The sequence below is a fragment of the Callithrix jacchus genome, chromosome 11, assembly GCF_049354715.1.
Source record: "Callithrix jacchus isolate 240 chromosome 11, calJac240_pri, whole genome shotgun sequence".
In the NCBI taxonomy this organism is placed as follows: domain Eukaryota; kingdom Metazoa; phylum Chordata; class Mammalia; order Primates; family Cebidae; genus Callithrix; species Callithrix jacchus.
In genome coordinates this window covers 76,893,161-76,914,589 of record NC_133512.1, presented here as the reverse complement: position 1 = coordinate 76,914,589, position 21,429 = coordinate 76,893,161, and the positions used below count along the sequence as shown (strand labels likewise).

Genomic DNA, 21,429 nt, shown 5'->3' with positions numbered 1-21,429 from the left:
ACATCAACTAACGGGCAAAACAGCCAGCTAGCATCAAAATGGCAGTATCAAATTCACACATAACAATATTAACCCTAAATGTAAATGGGCTAAATGCACCAATCAAAAGACACAGACTGGCAAATTGGATAAAAAAACAAAACCCATCAGTGTGCTGTATCCAGGAAACCCATCTCACATGCAAAAATACACAAAGGCTCAAAATAAAGGGTTGGAGGAAGATTTACCAAGCAAATGGAGAGCAAAAAAAGCAGGAGTTGCAATTCTCATCTCTGATAAAATAGACTTCAAAGCAACAAAGATAAAAAGAGACAAACAAGGTCATCACATAATGGTAAAAGGATCGATACAACAAGAAGAGCTAACGATCCTAAACATATACGGACCCAATACAGGAGCACCCAGATACATAAGGCAAGTTCTTAATGACTTACAAAGAGACTTAGACTCCCACACAATTATAGTGGGAGACTTTAACACTCCACTGTCAATATTAGACAGATCAACCAGACAGAAAATCAACAAGGATATCCAGGGCTTGAACTCAGACCTGGAACAAGCAAACCTGATAGACATTTACAGAACTCTCCACCCCAAATCCACAGAATATACATTCTTCTCAGCACCACATCACACCTACTCTAAAATTGACCACATAATTGGAAGTAAAGCACTCCTCAGCAAATGCAAAACAACAGAAATCATAACAAACAGTCTCTCAGACCATAGTGCAATCAAGTTAGAAGTCAGAATTCAGAAACTAACTCAGAACCGCACAGCTTCATGTAAACTGAACAACTGGCTCTTGTATGTTGACTGGATAAACAATGAAATGAAGGCAGAAATAAAGAAGTTCTTCAAAACCAATGAGAATGAAGACACAACATGCCAGAATCTCTGGGACACATTTAAAGCAGTCTCTAGAGGAAAGCATATAGCAATAAGTGCCCATATGAGGAGATGGAGAGATCCAAAATTGACACCCTATTGTCAAAATTGAAAGAGCTAGAAGAGCAAGATCAAAAAAACTCAAAACCTAGCAGAAGACAAGAAATAACTAAGATCAGAGCTGAACTGAAGGAGATAGAGACATGAAAAACCCTTCAAAAAATCAATAAATCCAAGGGCTGGTTTTTTGAAAAGATCAACAAAATAAACAAACCACTAGCCAGATTGATAAAAAAGAAAAGAGAGAACAACCAAATAGATGCAATAAAAAATGATAAAGGGGAAATCACCACAGATTCCACAGAAATTCAAACCATCATCAGAGAATATTACAAACAACTCTATGCACAAAAACTAGTAAACCTGGAAGAAATGGATAAATTCCTGGACTCCTGTGTCCTCCCAAGCCTAAACCAGGAGGAAGCTGAAACTATGAATAGATCAATAACAAGGTCTGAAGTCGAGGCGAGAGATGCAAATCAAAACCACATTGAGATACCATCTCACGACAGTTAGAATGGCGATCATTAAAAAATCTGGAGACAACAGATGCTGGAGAGGATGTGGAGAAAAAGGAACACTTTTACACTGTTAGTGGGAATGTAAATTAGTTCAACCATTGTGGAAGACAGTGTGGCGATTCCTCAAGGCCTTAGAAATAGAAATTCCATTTGACCCAGCAATCCCATTATTGGGTATATATCCAAAGGACTATAAATCGTTCTACTATAGGGGCACATGCACACGAATGTTCATTGCAGCACTGTTTACAATAGCAAAGACCTGTAACCAACCCAAATGCCCATTGATGATAGACTGGATTGGGAAAACGTGGCACATATATACCATGGAATATTATGCAGCAATCAGAAATGATGAGTTTGTGTCATTTTTAGGGACATGGATGAATCTGGAGAACATCATTCTCAGCAAACTGACACAAGAACAGAAAATGAAATACCGCATATTCTCACTCATAGGCGGGTGATGAAAAATGAGAACACATGGATACAGGGATGGGAGTACTAAACACTGGGGTCTATTGTGGGGGAAAGGGGAGGGCCAGCGGTGGGGGGAGCTGGGGAGGGATAGCCTGGGGAGAAATGCCAAATGTGGGTGAAGGGGAGAAAGGAAGCAAAACACACTGCCGTGTATGTACCTATGCAACTGTCTTGCGTGTTCTGCACATGTACCCCAAAACCTAAAATGCAATAAAAAGTTAAAAACAAACAAACAAACAAGACAACTCTTGCTATAGGTTTCTATTTATTCTGTCATTGAAAACCAAGTAAAAGTTAGGTCCCTTAGTCATGTGTTAAGTTCTCCATTCACATATTCTTGGCTGCAGCCACCCTGTTCCCTAAGCTGGTACTTCCCTGTCTCCATGTCTCAGCCCCCCTTGAAATGCACTCCTGCCCATCTGCATGAGTCTATTGCTTACTGATATTTTAAGGCTACCCAGATGTGTTCTCTCTTTTCCAGATAGGCCAGGTCTTAAGACACTGGCCACATCTACAGTGCCTTCTACAAGGATTCCCACCTGCAATTCTACCTCTGAGGGAAGTAGCCCAAATGGTCACATGATTGTAACTCCCCAGCCTTGTAATCTGTGCCCCCCTTATTCCTCTGCCACTGCTAATTCAGCTGGGGCTGGAGCATAGACCAGCAGATTTTGCGGTGAGCTGAAGAGCGCTTTGGCCACTAGGCTTCTGACTACATTGGATCATTCCTATTCCCTCTTAGGCAGCTTTAACATGAGCTAAAGGAAGAACTGCAGCAAAAGGCAGGAAAAGAGGCCATGAGGCCATAGGTCTTTGAGACGTTTTCAGCAAGCAAAGCCATAATTAAGCAATGTACACAAGATATGTCAGTGTAGGGTGAGTTAATTAGTTGGCAGTGGTAGGAACAGTGGGTGTGCATGGTCGGAGCCAGAACCACGAGGACAATCATCTTGTACTCACAGACCCCAACCCCCTTCGTCTTCCCAACCTACTTTCCTGAAGACTGGGTTCCACTGAGGACCAGATACGTAATTTGCAGGGCCCAGTGAAAAATGAAAATGTGAGGTTCTGCGTTCAAAAATTAAGAATTTCAAAAATGGCAGCCTTACCTGAAGTGAACCAAATGCGTTTCTTGTCCTTATAACTGTAATCGTTTGACTAAAATAGTCCTCCATTAAGTCTTGATCCCCTTCCTTTGTGTAGTTTGACTTTGAAGTAGGGAGAACTTGCAGTTCCTTTTTACTTGCCATGGTATTTTATTCCTAACTTTGAGATCTTAGCACTTTATTAGAGCCCAGTAGTTAGTGACACTCATGTCTCGTCTTCCCATCTGGAGGCTAAATTATTTTAAAAGCAGGTCCATGCCTGATTTATCTTTGTTAGCCTCACTGTCTTATCAGATCACATCGTTATACTAACTAACTAGCAAAGGTATCATCTCCCCCCTGTCTAAGTGGGTTAGCAATAGTAATTAGCTACCTGACTGAGGATAAGACCAAACTGCCCTGTTTTTGGGATAATGCCTTGCATAAACTATGCCCCTGGTATTCTTAGAATTCTAACAGTAGGGCATGTTACCCCTTCACCCTTGTAAGAGAGAGAGAACATACTGGTGATCACGGAATCACCACTCATAGACATTAGTTTCAGTAATTACAGAAGGAGGCTTTTTGAGCCCTCAAGTTGGTAATGTAGGCTTATAGTTTATATCACATTTATAAACACTTAGCTTTGCATAAGAAACTGTGTAAAATACTTTATTCACACTGTCTTCCTTAACTTGATTTTTACCACAAACCCAATAAAGGAGTTTCTGTTTTGTCCACTGGGCAATAGGAAGAACTAAGACTTACCTTATATTGACCAGGGGAACAACCGCATTACTTGATACCAAAATCTATATTCAGCCTCTGCTTCCTGTTGCCTCATCGCTGTGGGAGTTTGCCAAATCTAGACTGTGGCCCTTGGCAAAACTGTGTCTACTGCTCCCTCCATCCCTCCCTCCTTCATCTGAGACATTTATTCCAGCTTTTGGGGGATGGCAACCTCTCCCACAGGTATGCATTGCCAGCATGCTGCTCCATCACTTCTGTTAATCAAAGAGAAAAATTCTCTGCTAAACACAATAGGGACTTTAGCATTTGCATTTTTAAAAAGAGTCCAGAATCTATATTTAATCTGAAGCATGATCCTCCTAAATATTTTCTTTAGCAATAACCCTAAAGGGAGTGGAAGATGTTTGATCAACCACTCCAATAGGAAAGTTTCTTTGAGTCTTGCATTCTAATTTGTGTAATCAACAACAATTTTGTTTTATTCTCCATGTTATGTTTATGTTGATGTCAAAATAACATACTGTTTTAGATTACTTTATTAAATTTGATTGATATATGAATCTTATTAAATTATTTAGTTCTACATGTCTACCCACTCCAAATCTTATAGGAAAAACAGGACTCTTGGAACATATGTCAAATTTATCCTATGGATGCTTATATTCACTGGTTCATCTCTGAATCCCTCAACCCAAGAGGTTTAAAAGTCATAAATTTAAAAATTGTAGAGGCAGAATTTAAGGATCAGAGAGTAAATGTGGTACAGGGCAAAGGTGTCTCCCCGGTGCATTTCAGCTCATACCCTGCTGGCCTGTCATCCTGACCATGTACCGAGGAGTCAGGGTGTCAATTTCTAGAGTAGCATATAGAGAAGCAAGAATGAAATAGATACTAGTCCTACTGTCTGGGCTGTTCAGCAGACGCTTGACATATAGGTTGAAGTTGGGGTGTCATGTCTAAAAGACTGCAACAACTGAAACATGCCTTAACAAGGGATTCAAAACCATGATCGAAGAGTAATATTCAACATCACTGGAGACAATTGGCAGGTTTTTTAAATTACAAAACGTGCTTTATTAATATATAGGGAAGACTTTCGAGGCATTACTATAATGTGAATTTTATAGATGAGAAAAGTGTGGCTCAGAGAGATAAAATAGCTTGCCCAACATTACATATTAATAATTGATAAACTACTTGGCAATATTGTTGATTGTCTACTCAATATCCTCCTTTCTTGCTAATAAAGCCACGATTGAGTTCATCCTCTTCTAAGAAGCCTTGTCTTTTAAAAGAGGCTGGGTCCTTCTCCAGCTCCACTGGGGGTGAGAGAGACATGAGCCTTAATTGGTTGAAGCAATTTACGGTCATCTTATTACCCTTGTCAAATGATTGGATTAGACATGGGCAAAGAGAGGTGAGTAGAAATCAGCTGGGAGGTTTAGGCATGGAAAAGTTTTCCTTGTTCTTAAAAAAGGGGCACAAAGGAAGAATGTGGTTTTTTTTCTGCTTCTGGACATTGTTCTCCAAATACAGCATTTAAGACCTGTGGCACCCATTATGAAGGATCCAGATGATAATTTCCCTCAGAGAAGGTTTATCCTGTCCTCTGCTTGGGAGATACAGGGATAACTGATCCCATTAAACCCATCAGTAACTAGAAAGAGTTGCGCTGGTTGCTGTTCTTGAAAGGCTATGCCTACCTCTGCTTCTATTCTGCTCCTAAAGCATAGTTTTCAAGGTCTTTTTACTACTAGACTGGTGTGTCACTGGAGCACCTTTCTTTGGAAGTCTTGAACTCTAATGTCCATCTGCATCACTGTGAAACTGCAGAAAACCCCACTCAACTTTTCAGAGGTAACTGAATCATGAGGGTGGGTTTTCCCATGCTGTTCTGAAGATAGTAAGTCTCACAAGATCTGCTGGTTTTATAAAGGGGAGTTCCCTTGTACATGCTCTCTTGCCCACTGCCTTGTAAGATGTGCCTTTGCTCTTCCTTACTGTCCACCACGACTGTGGGGCCTCCCCAGCCACATGGAACTATGCATCAATTAAATTTCATTCCTTTATAAATTACCCAGTCTCAGATACATCTTTATTAGCAGCATAAGAACAAACTAATACACCTTCCCTTCCTTCTGGACATTAGCCTCCCCAGGCTTTAGTTTTGTCTCTCAGCCCCATGAGACCACCCAAGGTCTCTCTGGTTTCTCTGTCCCCAGCAGTGACCCTGTGCTCCAAGTCCAGGAGCTCAGCCTCTTTTCCTGAGCCCAGTTTTGGCACATACCCCCAAGGACAAAGGCTGCAGAGTCAGCACACTTTGCCACAGTTCTCCTTGTTCTAGAATACTGTGCCCTCTCATTCCTATTTCATCAGCAGCTTTAAACAGAGAAGTTTTAAATTTTACCCAGTTACTTAGTTTTTCTCAATAGGAACACTTGTCAGCTGCAAACTTTATCAAGTCTTACTTTGAAGTTAAAGGGACTCTGTTGTGTTTACATTAAAGTAGATGATGTAAAATGACAAATATCTCAAATATCTTTTCTAATTTTTATTATAAAAATGTTCATTTACACAGAAAAATGAAAAGATTAGTGAATCAATATCACGTACCCACCACCCACATTTTTAAAGTTATTACCATTTTGCTATATTTGATCTATCTAACATTTACTGAACCATCTCAAAATAATTTGTAAATATCATGATCATTTTATCATAAGTAATTGAGCTTGTATCTTCTAAAAATAAGAAAATTCCCTTTTGCTGTAATACCATTACTGCACCTAAAAATTAATAATTTTCTATCAAATACCTGATCCATAATTAAATTTTGTCTATTGTTCCAAAAATATTATCTCTAGCAGTTTCTTCCAAGTGAGATAAAGTCATGCACTGATTTTTTTTTCAACCTAGCACTCTTACTTTTTAAAATGACATAGCAATTTTGAAATGCTAAACAGTTGATTCAGGTTAAATATTTTTGGAAACTACATAGATGATGCTACATAGCTCATATTGCATCATATTAGCAGATACATGTCTTACTGCTTCAATATTTTAGATGCTAATTTGATCACTAGGTTAAGAGGAACACATAATTTTTACTAGAGAAATTATGTTTTCCTTTTACCATTTCCAGGTCACCTGGCACAGGGCAAATGTCCTGTTTCCCTCCAATCTTTTTTTTTTTTTTTTTTTTTTGAGATGGAGTTTCACTCTTGTTACCCAGGCTGGAGTGCAATGGCGTGATCTCGGCTCACCACAACTTCCACCCCCTGGGTTCAGGCAATTCTCCTGCCTCAGCCTCCTGAGTAGCTGGGATTACAGGTACGCACCACTGTGCCCAGCTAATTTTTTGTAATTTTTAGTAGAGACGGGGTTTCACCATGTTGACCAGGATGGTCTCGATCTGTTGACCTCGTGATCCACCCGCCTTGGACTCCCAAAGTGCTGGGATTACAGGCTTGAGCCACCGCGCCCGACCTCCCTCCAATCTTTTACTTTTGGTTTTAGTATTTATTGGTGATCCTTGCCTCAATACATTATCATATTGGAGATTGCAATATGAGTGATTTTCTAATTCTCTCATTCCTCCTACATTCATTATCTGGCACTCTTCTCTGTTAGAAAAAAAGTTATTTTAAAACTTCCACCTCATCAACTGAGGATGAACTATAATGTCTCCTTAAAATGGAGGATAAATTTTAATTACTCTTTAATAACTAACTTTCTGAATAAGGGGATGATATGTCATCTTTAATGGTAGCAAATTTGTTTCTTTTTTTCTCTTTTGAAGTGTAACCATGGACTTCTGGGATTTTATTTATTCAATGTGTTTGATGAATTGCAGTCATTATTCTTTTGATGTTTAAATTATTCCAGATATTCCTAGTGGTAGCTCCTCTCAGTTGGCATGCATGTGATAATTGAGGACTTCTGCACTTTCTGGAATAATGCAATGTTCTGTACTTGTACTTACTCTAACCATTTCTCCAAGAAGTCTTGGTTCCTTTAACTGGAGAATAGTATATGAAAATCAAGATAATTGGACTATCAGTGCTTATTACTACTAGAATGACATTGCTTCAAACCCTTTCCGTGGATAGACACACTACATATATACAGTATATGTAGTTGGGAAATCATGAATTTTCATCAATATTTCTAATTAAAATTTAATATCACAGTTTTTCTAAACTTCTTCATATCTCTTTTCATTCCAATGAAAATCTTGGACCTTAATAATATATTCCTTAGTTTTCTCTGTGCTACAAATGCATAAGTTAATTCAAAATTGTAGTGCTAATACCATTAAACTTGGAATATATTCCACGAAAATGAAGAGTCAAAAGTCAATTAAAGTAATTCTTTACCTTACCAATGTGTTATACTCTTAGGTTCCTTTTTTTTAGTTTGTTTTCAGTTTTACAGCTTAGCTATTTTAAAGTTTTATTTTGTTTTTAACATGTAAATGCTTTAATCATCTATTCACCCCATTGGTGAGGGAGAGATTCCTACCATAGGGTTACGGGGTTGGCTGAACACACACGACTTGACCTTGTACAAAGGAGATTGGCAGCAGTTTATTAGTGATGTACACTGCTGACCTGAGGGAGCAGGCCACAGCACACCATGCAGGGCCACACGGGGAGGGTCACACAGGGATAGCACTCAGGAATAGAGTGAACAGCCAGGAGCTGTGGGAGGCAGGCTTTGTAGTACCGAAGGGCCAAAGTGCCTAGGTTCCCACTGGAAGATGTGTATTTGAATAATTCTGTGGACTGGTGGGGAACCAAAGCCCTCTGCCAAGGAGTAAGCAGGAACTGTGTCTGGTCCCTTTCATAAGAAGGGTTGCTTGGCTAGATAAAGGACCTTATCTGCAGAAGCAGAGTCAGGAGGGGTGCAAGTCTTTCCTGATCTTATCAGATGTCAAGGCAGCACACCATGGTGAGCCTTAATTGAGGTCTTCCAGCACAGTGAAACATTTATGTGGTTCAAAACCATATAAGAAAGAATCCCCAGAGAAGCACTATTTCCATCCTTATTCCTTCCACGCTCTTTTTCACATAGCCTATTTTGTTAGTTTCTGATTTATTTTTCTAGTGTTTCATTTGAAAAATAATAAGCAAATCAGGAAATCTTTTTCTCTACTATTTATCCATTATCCACCTCTCTACCTATCATTTTTTTGCTTCCTTGTAACAGAGAAGAAGCATACTTACATATGCCATTCGCATCTTGCTGTTTTCAGCCAGAATACTCCATATGAGTACACTGAGATTTTTCTTTTTCCTTATTTTTTTTTTTACAGCTGGGGAGTACACCATTGTGTGGAAGTAACTATAGTTTATTCAACCAGTTCTATATTAGTAGATGTTTGAGTTTTTTATAATCTTTTGATACTACAAAAAGTACCAGAATGAATAACATTGTGCATATGTTATTTTGTCTTTCTGGGGTTACATCTACCGACCAGAGTCTAAAAGTGGAATTGCTGAGTTGAAGATTAAATTCTTATATAATTTTAGTAGATTTTGCCAAATTCATCTTTATCTGGAGTTTTCAACTCCCAACAGCAATGTATGCCTCTCTATTCCCTCGTTAAGAGAGTATATTGGCAAAATTTTGAATTCTTTGCCGATCTGAGAAATGTTTTATCATTGAAGTTTTATTTATATTTCCTACCTGAATGAAGTTTGTGAAACTTCGGTTCATTTAAGTGCTATTTACATTTATTTTTGCAAGAAGTCTTTATTAAAGTCTTTTGCCCAATATTGTCATAGGTTTCCAGTCTTCCGCTAGATTTTTATTTTTATTTTTTTTATTTTTTTTTATTTTTTTTGACACGGAGTTTCGCTCTTGTTACCCAGGCTGGAGTGCAAAGGCGCGATCTCGGCTCACCGCAACCTCCGCCTCCTGGGTTCAGGCAATTCTCCTGCCTCAGCCTCCTGAGTAGTTGGGATTACAGGCACGCGCCCAGCTAATTTTTTGTATTTTTGGTTGAGATGGGGTTTCACCATGTTGACCAGGATGGTCTCGATCTGTTGACCTCGTGATCCACCCGCCTCGGCCTCCCAAAGTGCTGGGATTACAGGCTTGAGCCACCGTGCCCAGCCTTCCGCTAGGTTTTTAAGAGCTCTGTATATACTGGGGAAAATAGTCCTTTTTTTGTTGTGTAAATAGCAGATTTACTCCCAGTTGTACCTTTTTCTTTTCAATTTGATTATGATGTTTGTTGCTATGAAAAATATTTTTATTTTAATATATTTGAGTTTAATAATATTGTCTTACTTCTGAATTTTCCCCATTCCAAGTTAATAGATAAATTTATCTGTTTTCTTCAAGTACTGCATGATTTCCTTTTTTGTTTTTTGATGTTAGGTCTCTGATCTATTTGGAGTTTATCTTAGTGTATAGTGTAAAGTACGAATTCCATTTTAAGTTTTTCCAAATGGTTTATCAATTGTTCCAATACTTGTTCTGAAAATGGCTATTTTCCTAAGAGGCTTAACATGTCATCTTTATCAAATATTAAATTTTCACATGTACTTTTTAAAGCAATATTGATTGAGTTTAACTACTGATGCTATATACATTTGATTAAAAGTATTGGAAATTTTCCTTCTTTACCTCTGCTCTAGAAGAATTCAAACAGCATTGGGTATATCTGCTGTTTGGAGGTTGGGTAGAATCTCTGTGAAACCGTATGAGCCTGGTGCTTTTGAAGAGTTGTACCTCCTTCATAATTTTCCCTTGTTCTCTATATTTTCTCTTTGACCTTTACTACATTCAATTTTGATAAATTACATTTTTCTAGAAAATTATCCATCTCCTCTAGATTTTATCATTTATTGTCATAGGGTTGTTTAAAGTAATCTTTTTGGCTTTAAAGATTTCCTTTCTTTCAATAGAAATTTTCCTATTGTCATTTCTTATTTTGTGCAATTGTGCCTTCTGCTTTTATTTCTTTTGAGTAGTTTGCCTGTTTTGTTGAGTTTGCAAAGAACACATTTAAAAAAATTAATTGTACATACTTTCTGTATTTTAACTTATTAACGCTCATCAGTCTTTTTCAAAACAAATAAACCTGAAAATAAGCAACCAAAAAGAGTCTAGTCTTATTGTAACAAGGAAGACTGCATCCATTAGACAGATTCTCCACTCTTCCCCTAAGCTCAGCCTTTATGATTTCCTTCCTCTATGTGTTGGATTTCAAATGCCTGCTGATCTATGTAGCTGAACCGTAGACAGTCTCCTTTTTTGAGGCTCCTTAAGATTTTGCTGACTTCTCAGTAATGATAGGCACAATTCATTTCTGTTGGCTCACCTCCTGATTTAACAGGCAAATAAAGCTGCAATTCCAGGGACCATGGCCTCAAGTAGAGGTGCTTGCAATGACAGAGGAAAATGTCACACACCAAGAATAGAAATTGCTTTTCACACTGTTGGGGAAACATTGTTCTTCCTAATCCCAACTGAGGCAGCTCACTGGGGATTCTAAGCAGTAACCTTCCTAGGGCCTTGGGAGAAATGGGCCCAGGACTGAGAAGGTACGTGATGGGCAGACAGGTGTTGTGCTCTCACTGGTTTCCTACCTCCCTTCCCAGTTCTTCCCTCTGGGCAGGCCCCTTGTCTTTTTGTTCATTTTCAGTGCACCAGATTGTCTGACATCCCAACCCAGTGAAACGCTGTTTTAGATTTATTTTTCTTTGTTTTTATTACAGAAAATTTTAATTATGCACAGAAGTCAAACAAGTGATAGAATGAACTCCACATACTGATGTACCAATCACCAATATTCTGCCAATTTTTTTTTATCTTCCATCTTACATTACATCATGTCATCTGTAAATTCTTCAGAGGTGACCTTTAAAAAAAACTACAGAAAATGTCATTTTCACATTTAACAAAATAATAATTCCTTAACATCACATACTATCCAGTACAGGACATATTCTGTAATGGTCTCAAAAATATCATTCTCTGGTTGTTTTAATTGAATCGGATCAAAACAAGATCCATACAAACTTTTGATGATTCAGAAAGTGCAGAAGTTGGAATGTGGCCTAAAATGGTCCAAAGTCTGAACGATTAAATCATTTTAGAAATTCTACAACTTTCAGATCCAAGGAGACATGCAAATCAAGTCAACAAATTACACCTTTTTTCACAAAAAAAGAATTTTTTTGTGTGTACTAGTAATACTTATGAAACACTGCCTTGAATGTGCTGGAAGCACTTGAAAGCAATTTATTCTAAGCTCCAGAATAATAATACATATGGTCTGTTTTTTTCTGGTTTTTATAAGCAATGCAATTTCATTGCTGAAATTTGGAAAATAAGAAACTTAGCAAGTAAAAAAATATTGCTTAATTCTGTCACTTTAAATAATTGAAACATTTTTCATATTTTCTTGTGGTAACATTTGCACATATATTTATTTTCTTTTAGAATGAAATGATTATATATATCATTTTATATCCTATTTAATAGCTTAACATAGTTAATGATCATTATGTCATATCTTTATGTACTCTTCAAAAATATCATTTTTAATGGTTACATAACAGTCCATGGTACAGACCTGTTTCATTTATTGTCTAGTCCTCTAAGGTTGAATATCAAATGTGTTTTCATTTAATTATAAATAACCTTGAAACATTCTTGCATACAAATTTGAACTTCCATTTTTATTATTTCAAGAACTGAGTGTACTAAGTTCAGGATAATAATTGGATTAAGGTTCATTGATACACATTTCCAAATCATTTTCAAGAAAAACTTTGGTAATTAACATGTGTTTCATGAACGTGGCTCCAAGCACCATGGGGGCCTTTCTGAGGCAGAGATGGGGTATGAGATAGATCTTAAAGTTTACATAGAACAATGAGGCCCTGATCTCCTTGGGTTGACTCCCATGTGCTTCCAAACCATATGAACTTGGGGAGCCCTTGTCCTCACTAGTGGAGAAGTCCCAAGATACACACTCTGAGAAAAATATTATGAACTGGGAAAGGAATTGAACTGGGATTAAAAGAGAATGGAATTCATCCTGCTGCTTTTTCACATATTTTTCATGCATCTGGAATATGTGTACAAGCCAGTATTGCCTTGATTAGTGTCTAGCAGCTAAGGTCTGCTAAACATCTAGATTAGCATTTAGTGGAATTCTAAAGTGTTCCCCAAGATGCCCACACCCTGGTGTATACTCTGCATAATCCCCTGAACAGTGACAATGACAGATGACATGGAACACCTTTAAGAAAGGGAGATTATCCTCATGGGCCTGACTAATCACATGAACCCTTTTTAATATGGGCCTAGAGGTCATAGACTGGAGAAATGGGAACGATATGAGGCATGAGGTAGATTTGACACATGGAGGTTTCTCCACAGCCCTCTTTGGAGATGGAGGAGGCTATGTGGTCAGGCTCATGGAAGGCCTTGAGGGGTTGAGAACAGCCCTCCGAAGACAGCCAGCAAGGACATAGGGACCTTTAGTTTAGCAATAAACTAAATTCTGCCAACAATCTAAGGGAGCATGGCAGCAGATCTTTCCTTAGTTGAGTCTCCAAATGAGAACACAGTCAGCTGAAACTTGATTTGTGCCTTGTGAGACCCTGACTGGAAAACCCCATATAGCCATGCCAGAATCCTCAGCCATGGAAACTGAAGTAGTAAATGTGTATTGCTTTACATACTGATATAGTTTGGCTCTGTTCCCACCCAAATCTCATCTTGAATTCCCACATGTTGTGGAAGGGACCCGGTTGGAGGTAATTGTATCCCATTTATTTTTATTTCCCTTGCTGTTCTCATGATAGTGAATAAGTCTCACGAGATCTGATGGTTTTAAAAAGAGGAGTTCCCCTGAACAAGCTTTCTCTCTTTGCCTGCTGCCATCCATGTATGCTGTGACTTGCTCCTCCATGCCTTCCATCGTGATTGTGAGGCTTCCCCAGCCACATGGAACTGTGAGTCCATTCAACCTTTTTCTTTTGTAAATTGGTCAGTCTCAGGTATGTCTTTATCAGTAGTATGAAAATGGGCTAATACACTAAACTGATACCAGTAGATTGGGGTGCTGCTGAAAAGATACCTGAAATGTGGAAGCAACTTTGGAAGTGTGTAACAGGCAGAGGTTGGAACAGTTTGAAGGGCTCAGAAGAAGAAAGAAAGATTTGAGAAAGTTTGGAACTTCCTAGAGACTTGTTGAATGGCTTTGATAAAAATGTTGATAGTGATATGAACAATCTTAGATGGAGATGAGGAAACTGTTGGGAGCTGCAGGAAATGTGACTCTTGTTGTTTTAGCAAGGAGCCAGTGGCATTTTGCCCTGCCCTAGGGATTAATGAAACTTTAAACTTGAGAGAGCTGGTCTCTGGCAGAATAAATTTCTAAGCAGCTAAGCATTCAAGAGGTGACTTGGGTGCTTTTAAAGGCATTCAGCTTCACATGGGAAGCAGAGCATAAAACTTCAGAAATTTGCAGCCTGACAATGTGATAGAAAAGAAAACCCCATTTATTGAAGAGAAATCCAAGCTATCTCTAGAAATTAGCATAAGTAATAAGGAGCCAAATGTTAATCCCCAATACCAGGGGGAAGATATCTCCAGAGCATGTAAGAGATCTTCATGGCAGCCCCTCCCATCACAGGCCCAGAGGCCTAGGAGGAAAAAGTTGTTTTATGGGCTGGACCCAGGGTCCCTGTGCTGTGTGCAGCCTAGGGTCTTGGTGCCCTGTGTTCTAGCTGCTCCAGCTGGGTCTGAAAAGGGCCAACATAGGGCTTGGGCCATGACTTCAGAGGTGCAAGCCTCAAGCCTTGGCAGCTTCCATGTGGTGTCGAGCCTTCAAGTGCACAGAAGTCAAGAATTGAGGTTTGGGAACCTCTGCCTAGATTTTAGAAGATGTATGGAAATGTCTGGATGCCCAGGCAGAAGTTTGCTTTAGGGCCAGGGCCCTCTAGTTAGTACAGTGCAGAAGGGAAATGTGGGGTCAGAGCTCCCACACAGAGTTCATACTGGGGCACCACCTTGTGGAGCTGTGAGAAGAGGGCCACCATTCTTCAGACCCCAGAATGGTAGATTCACCAATAGATTGCACCACGTGCCTGAAAAAGCCACAGACACTCAACACCATAACATGAAAGCAGCTGGGAGGGAAGCTGTACCCTGCAAAGCCACAGTAGTGGAGCTGCCCACAACCATGAGAACCTTAACTCTTAAATCAGCATGACCTGGACTTGAGACATGGAGTCAAAGGAGATCATTTTGGAGTTTTAAGATTTGACTGCCCTGGAGTTTCATGGAGCCTGTAACCCCTTTGTTTTGGCCAATTTCTCCCATTTGGAATGGCTGTATTTATCCAATGCCTATAACCCCACTGTATCTAGGAAGTAACTAACCTGCTTTTTATTTTACAAGTTTGTAGGTGGAAGGGACTTTTCTTGTCTAGCATTAGACTTTGGACTGTGGACTTTTGAGTTAATGCTGAAATGAGTTAAGACTTTGAGGGACTGTTTGGAAGGCATGATTCATTTTGAATGTGAGGATGTGAGATTTGGGAGGCGGCAGGGGCAGAATGGTATGGTTTGGCTGTGTCCCACCTAAATCTCATCTTGAATTCTCCTATGTTTAGGGAGGGACTGGGTGGGAGGTAACTGCATCATAGGGGCAATTCTTTCTCATGCTGTTCTTGTAATAGTGAATAAGTCTCATGAGATCTGATGGCTTTACAAGGGAGAGTTTCCCTGCACAGGCTCTCTCTCTTTAACTGCTGCCATCCATGTAAGATTTGACTTGCTCCTCCATGTCTTCCATCATGAGTTTGAGGCTTCCCCAGCCATGTGGAACTGTAAGTCCAATTAAAACTCTTTCTTTTGTAAATTGCCCAGTCTCAGATATATCTTTATCAGCAGCATGAAAATGGACTAATAAACATACTATGTTTATGGTACTATGTCATGCAACACTAGCAAACTAATACAGTACTTATTCTATGGTAATCAAAATGATAGTGGTTTAACAAAAACAAAAGTTTATTTCTCATACTCTGTGAGGCATTGGCTTTGGTTTTGGCTGCCTGACCCCAAGCTTGGTTCTCCAGTCCCTAGGATGATTCTTTGCACCTCACATTCCAGAGCTCTTTGCACTGTAGTCACTCAGGTACCCAAACTGACAGATGCTCCATCTCAACAGGAACTTCCACCACTATCAGGGCAGAAAGAAGGCAATGTGACAAATTGCACTTTGGTACCTCCAGTTTCTGTTTAGATGAGATAGATATCATCATTTGACAGATGTCATGTCAAATCACACAGCCATACCTAATTTCAGAGTGAGTGGGAAGTATAATTGTGCAAGGAGTAAGATGGAAATGTTTATGAATAGTGAATGAGTACCAGACTATGCTTGAGTGGCCACTAGGCCCCAGTCAAGCCAGTTGAGTGAGCAGTGCTTCACAGTGCACTGATGGTTCTATATTTATGTTCTGTGCTACCTGAGATAGCTAGACTCATATTTTCTTTTTTTTTTTGAGACGGAGTTTTGCTCTCGTTACCCAGGCTGGAGTGCAATGGTGCGATCTTGGCTCACCGCAACTTCTGCCTCCTGGGTTCAGGCAATTCTCCTGCCTCAGCCTCCTGAGTAGCTGGGATTACAGGCACGTGCCACCATGCCCAGCTAATTTTTTTTTGTATTTTTATTAGAGACGGGGTTTCACCATGTTGACCCGGATGGTCTCAATCTGTTGACCTCGTGATCCACCCGCCTCAGCCTCCCAAAGTGCTGGGATTACGGGCTTGAGCCATGGCGCCCGGCCTAGACTCATATTTTCATTCATTGGTGGCCCCAAGGGGATGCTTTCTTCTGCACTCCTTTGACCAGTTCTCTGGAAGCTGCACTTTTGATCACTTATTCATAAAATGAAGTACTGTATCTAAAATACTATGCATGATATATTGGCTCTAAAGATGTCGTCCAGCAAGTTCTCCCATTCCTGTACATTTATATTACCTTTCCCATCAAGATGTAGAATCTGTCTTTCTCCTTAAAATCAGGCTGGCTTTGCGGCTTACTTTGACCAACAGAATGAGGCAGAAGTCACACTGTGCCAATCTAACCACCTAAGATCTCAGCTTTCCTGCTGAAGAGGCCATGTGGAGAGGAATCCTGGAAAATGATGGGACACCTTGGACATTCAAGCCCTAGGTGAGTGGTCAGCTGAGCACAGCCACATGAAGGATCATAGCTGATACCACCTAGAGCTGAGATGAACTGGCCCTGCTGAGCCCTGGTCAAATTGTAGAATTATGAGCAAACACATGGTTGCTTTAAGCCACAACATTTGAGGGTAGTTTCTTGTGCAATAATAAATATTTGCTCAACTATACATGGATCCCTGATTTTGCACATTTAAAATAAAATTCAGTGTGTGATCATTGTTATTAAAAAGATATAAAATACCGAAGGAGATCAGAACAGGGGAAATACTTGCAGGCAGAGGCATTGGGGAATCCTTCACAGAGAAGATGATAACTGAAATGGGCTTTAACAACTCAGCCCAGTTTATTGTCACATCTAGATATCTATTTCCCTCAGGAGATTTTACACATACCCGCACTACCACCACCACCGCTACTGCTTTCGTATTAAGTTTAAATAAATAACACATCCCGATAATTTAATTGAACCCTCCTGTCCAGTTGTTTGCATTTCAGTGGCCGACTATGGTAATGAATGGTGGCATTTCAGAAACAACCACAGGGAAAGTCTTTCTTAGGACCTTTGTAGCACCAACCAATTTGTGTCACATGATTGATCTTTACAACATTTCCTGGAAGGCTGGCTCTATGTGTATCCCCTGCCGTGTCCACAGGATGACACAAAGGAACAATCTCCCATTGAAAGCAATGTGTTTTGATTCTCCCTTTGGAGCTCACTATAAGCCTCGAAATTAACCAGCTCAATACAAAGACTTCTGTCTCCTTGTATTTCCAACCAGTGATAACTGTAGGTAAACTAACCCTGCATCTTAAGTCTTCAAAAGGTAACTACATGTGTCAAACTCTTCCATCATTAAAATCTCAAACTTGCACTTACCTGAAAAGTCAGGAATATAGCAAGTGTGATGGTTAATATTAGGTGTCAACTTAATTGGATTGAAGGAAACCTAGATAGCTGGTAAAGTATTGTTTTTAGGTGCGTCTGTGAGGGATTGACAGAGGAGATTGACATTTGAGTCAGTGGACTGGAAGAGAAAGACCCATCCTCAGTGTGGGTGGGCCCCATCCACTTGGCTGCCAGCTCTACTAGAACAAAGCAGGTGGAAGAAGGTGGGATAAGCTGGCTTCCTGAGTCTTCTGGCTTTTGTCTTTCTCCTGTGCTGGATACTTCCTGTCCTTAGACATGAGACTCTTTGGCCTTTGGACTCTCAGACTTACATCAGTGGTTTGCCAGGGGTTCTTGGGTCTTCAGCCACAGACCGAAGGCTGCACTGTTGGCTTCCTTGCTTTTGAGGCTTTTGGACTTGGTCTGAGCCACTACTGGCTTCTTTCTTCCCCAGTTTGCAGACAGCCTATCATGTGAACCAGTTCTCCCTGACAAACTCCCTTTCATGTATAGGTACATTCTATTCTGTTCCTCTGGAGAATCCTGACAAATACACCAAGTAAGCAGATTGATTTAGAAGATCAAACCCAGTGAAGCTGGAGTTTCTAGATCTGACATTGGAATCTGGTAAATTTAAAGATGCATATGCCAGGTGACCTAGCAACTTGGCTCCTAGTATAAATCCTCAGTGTGTCCAAGGTGACAGTATGCAAATGTTCATGAAATGACAAAACCTTGGAACCAATTTACATGTCAATGAACAAAAAATAGCAGAGAAATAAATAAATGTTTATTTGTACAATATATAGCAACAAAAAGAACCAGAATACATATATTAATACCCATAAATCTCAAAAATAGGTTGAGTGAAAAAAGCAAGGCACAGAATACCATATACAGCATGACATAATTTAGAAAGCTTTAAAACATAAAAGTAATACAATATATTATTTGTGAACATATACATATGTAGCACAGTTTAAAATATTCATGTAAATGATAAACAGCAAATTCAGGATACTGATTATATCTTGGGGGTGATATAGAGGAAAGGGATTAGCATGGGATATAAAAAGGGCTTTAATTATGACTTTTATTTAAGTTGGGTAGTAGGTACATGAGTCTCAGTATATTGTTCTTGGTACTTTTCTGTATATCTGAAATATTTTTCTTGACATTTAAATGAAAGTAGATTAAAAAAACTGTCTTATGATGAATGGATTCTCACTAGAGACCATGAAGGTAATTTGAGTTTAAAAAGTGCACTGAGCTAGGAATATGAAGGTCCAACTTCCGTTTCCATTTCTGCTTAGTGATTCTAAACAAACCACAAGTCACTTTTGCTCTCAGTGTTGCAGTCTCTCCTCTTCTGAAATGAGAGCTAGCTAAAGATCATGCCAACCCCAAAAAACAGTTAAATTTTCTTTCAATCTCAAATTCTTCCAAATCCATGTTGTATCTCTCAAGGGCAGGAACATGTTTTAACTACTTTACATTTTTGGTGTCTTTTCCATTGTCCATAGATTCTCAATAAATTTTAAGGCCCTACATGATAATATTATAACTTATAATGACTGAATAAACAAACAGCCACAAAATAAAAACAACAAAATCTTTTTTTCTCATTATTAGCTTTTCCTAAGTCAAATAGCTTATTAGAAGTGACCAGACTCAGTTTTGTATTCCATGCATGAAGTAGCATCCCAGAGAAAAACTGCTGTCCTATTCCATACTACACCTTAAACCCTAGCTGATGTGCTGATGAAGTATGTTTTTGATTGCCAAAACATACGGGGGGGGGGGGGGAGGAGATTGAGAGAGGGAGAGGGAGAGGGAGAGGGAGAGAGAGGAGAATGAGAATAAGTACATGTATTATCATATTAACTAATCCTGGCAGCCAGAAAATAATTTCAAAAGGATGCATCTTTGATGATGAGTTAGTGGTAATTATCTTCTTAAGGATGGAAAGTGCCAAATGTCAGTCTGATTTTCCCTCCTTGTAAAGCACGTGGAAACAGAGATAATTTGGGTAGCATATATACCTCTTCTATTAATGTAACTTTTCAAATGTCTCTTCCCTCTTCTCTCTTCTCCAAGCATTGCTTGCAAGTCACTTTGGATCTCACTTTGTTCTGGAGTCTCTCCATGCATTTTCTGTTCATGCGGACTTTGGAAGCCTTATGAACAAACAGCAGGGTGATTTTTACCAGGAACTAGAGGTAACAAAACAACTTGTTCAAAGATAAGAAAATCAAGGCTGAGTTCTTGCCTAGTGCCCTGGTGAGGAGTGGATGAACCTTTAAGGATGTAATTATACTTGGAAAAGAGACTATGCTAGGAAAAAAATTACAATTCCCATGCAGACCAGTTATGCTAGATAACGTCAGAGATTACAGCTAAAAAAGTGGAGAGGTATTCAATGGAATGGAATAAAGGTTATTACCTAATTTGTCCTCTTGTACATGGAGCACCAAAGGAATGCAGCCACTGAGTATTGAAATGATTAATCATTGAATTTTTTCTTGATTAATCATTGAAATGAAGGCATTCAGAGTACACTTAGGTGCTATTAGGTAAAAGCAGACACTTCAAAGCTGTTTTGCCCAGTTGAAGCATAATATTGCTGAGGCTACTATGTGGAGTGTGGGGAATGAGTGTATCGACTTCTCATTTGTTGTCAGGAGGAGGAGATTTAAAAGGAGCCTTCTAATGCTGGCTGGCTTCTCTTATCATTTTGGGAAATGATTCCTTCTCTCCCTTAGAAAGGCCAGTAGATTTCTCATGTGGCTGGAGTGAACTGACAGGAATATACTTTTTGTAGTAAATTAGATTGAGTTTGGTTCATGAAAAACACAAAGGAAGCCAACTCTGTGGGAGCAAACTATAGCTTGGAACCCTGTGTACTCTCGTTACACAATGAAAGCATGTTCAAAAGATGAGAAGTAGGACATGTTGAGCCAACATTTCATTATTTGAAGGCTGATTCTTTGTAGAGAGAGAGCTATTTTAAACAATGGAGAAAAGTTACTAAGTGAACAGGTCCACAAATGTAGAACTAAGCTCACCCATCTAGGGACAGATTTCCATGAAATGGTGTGACAAATCAAAGATAAAGTAGGGAAACAATGAGATTGGTTGTGAGAAGTGGGTGGAGAGTTTGTGGCAAGTGATGTTGATCTGAAAACTACGGAGAAATGTAAGGAAGTTTGAGGTGTGATAGAAGAGTCTGCTGGTAAAAACGACTTGCAGCAGCACAATGGTAGACATAAGGATGCAGTGCCCAGCTCCACCATCGGTGAAGGCTCATCACCCCAGCTCCTGACAATGTGATGGGCCAACAGCCTTCAACTGTCAGCTGCTTTAGAGATTGTCCCCTCTGCAGAAAGCTACCTCCTCCAATGTCACACCCTTTCCCAGCATGGCCTGCATTCAATGACTTATCAGTGTGGGGACTTCAGTTAGCAAATAAGCTGCCACATATCCAGGACCTTTAAAGATGTAAATGGCAACTTCTGTACTGCGTTCTAGAAGTG

At 39.4% G+C, this 21,429-nt stretch overlaps 1 long non-coding RNA gene across 1 annotated transcript in view; it reads left to right on the top strand.

Annotated features, from left to right (window-relative positions):
• Nucleotides 1-19,653, top strand: part of LOC144578395 (uncharacterized) — a 118,562-nt gene extending 98,909 nt beyond the window's left edge. Inside the window, exons 2-3 of the long non-coding RNA XR_013524074.1 lie at nt 13,612-13,761; nt 16,846-19,653. This is a non-coding gene — a long non-coding RNA (uncharacterized LOC144578395). The remainder of the gene's footprint in view (nt 1-13,611; nt 13,762-16,845) is intronic.
• The last annotated feature ends 1,776 nt before the right edge of the window (nt 19,654-21,429 follow it).